Source organism: Sparus aurata, chromosome 8 (genome assembly GCF_900880675.1).
Source record: "Sparus aurata chromosome 8, fSpaAur1.1, whole genome shotgun sequence".
Lineage (NCBI taxonomy): Eukaryota > Metazoa > Chordata > Actinopteri > Spariformes > Sparidae > Sparus > Sparus aurata.
This window is the reverse complement of record NC_044194.1, coordinates 7,613,423-7,615,388: the sequence shown is the minus strand read 5'-3', so window position 1 is coordinate 7,615,388 and position 1,966 is coordinate 7,613,423.

Here is a 1,966-nt window from a genome sequence, read left to right as displayed (position 1 = left end):
ACTTTCTCCACCAGTGCGCAGGCGTGGACACCATGGCTGCTACTCACACACACACACACACACACGCACACACACACACACCGCGCAGCCACCTGTGAGCACGTGTTGGACGAGGTGGCTGCAACATCACACGGGACACTGTGGGCAGAGTCCCAACAGGTCTGTGCATCCGTTCAGTCGCAGACAGGAAGAAAAAACAAAACAAAAACAAAGCTGCTGGACGGAGCGACAGGTCAGAAAAAAAACCTCCAACATCATCACAAGAAATCAGTTCCTGCAAAGATTCTTTGTGCGTGAGAGACAATCAAAACAAGAGCACAACCCGTCAATGTCACATTGACCGAAGGCATCGATGGAGGCCGGTGCGACGCTGTGACCTCAAAGGAGGATCTAATTAATTTCAGTCCAATAAGGAGAAGGTGGAGGCTGCGTCTCCCTCCGTCCTGTTATCTGCTTATTAGAGCCTCATAAAATAGGACAGGTGCAGCCACCAAAAGAGCCTCTTCCACACGTCCTATTCTCACACACTCTGCCTGCACAAACGGATGTGTACTGCTTTTGTTCAGTGAAAAGGCCCCAATTGAGTTGTGTGTGTATGTGCGAGTGGGGGGTATGGTTACGCCACATACGACATGTTGGTGGTATTAAAGCTTCGGTCTGAAAGAGGAAACCGTAAAGAGACTTTCTCTTCCTATTAACATGAATGAGGGTGTTGCTCAGTGTGTGTGTGAGTGTGTGTGTGTGTGTGTGTGTGTGTGTGTCGTCACTCTACATTGTTGGATTTACATCCAGAGATCCTCCTCACTGTCTGCTGAGAGACTTGTTCATGAAAACAAAAAGACACCTCGACAAAACTGATTTAATGGTTTTATGAGCAGATGATTGGCTCCTAATGGGCTCACATGTACATGCAAATCTACATTTTTACCTAAAAGTCAAGTTTAATATGAGCTGAGAGATAATTCAATAGATTTTCAGGAGAATCACACGTTTTTTGTTATGAACTACAAAAAACTAGAAAGCCCTGATGATTGGTTTATTAATCAATTAGTCAAACAATTAGCAAAATTATTGCAAAGTCATTCATTAACAACCCTGATTCTGAAACAGTCGAGATGCTGTTTGAAATGTTACTTGAAACAGACTGTAATCATTTGCAGATAACGGTCTGTTCCTGCTCACATGTAGAAACATCCTGAGCGCTGAAACTCGCCCATCGTCTGAGCGTCTGGAGGATGTTCATGTCACACACAGTCACAAAACCATCACCTGGTGCCATTGAACCTGTTCACCTGGAGAACGGAGCGTTCCACTTCAATGAGGCTGAAGAGGTAAAACATCAAATATATTGTTTTGCTCTGATTTCAATTTAATTCATTTCTAAAAAGAATTTTCAAAAGATTACTTTCCTTTTTTTTCAGTTTTTTTTTTCTGCAGTTTTCCTTCTTCTACAGCTGTAAGCTGATTATCTTTGGGTTTAGGTATAATTCATAATTGCTAACATTTAGATATTAACTGCTAATGGAAATAATCCTGAATAGAAAAATTGGAAAAACATGCAACACATTGTTTTTTTTTCTGTGTTATTTTTTGCTAATAATCGATCAATATTAGAAAATATACTCATTTTTTACAGATTCAATTGTATATATCTCCCACAGAGATCAATTGAAATCTTTCAGAACTATTAAATAAAGTGCTTTCCAGCAATTATTAGTTAATCTAATATTCAGCAAGGTTGACAAAAATTTTATTTGGTGAGAGTAAATTAAAATAATTTATATCTTTATTCTGTTGCTGATATTTTCACTCCTGTTGGGATGTTGTTTTAATGCGAAGAGTTCATATTTTTTATTTTCATGGCGTTGTTTTTATATCTTTGTGTTTTATTGGGTTGATTATGGGATTAAAAACAGGATGGATTCAAACAGGAAACGTTGAGTTAAAAGTATTCACACACGGCAGC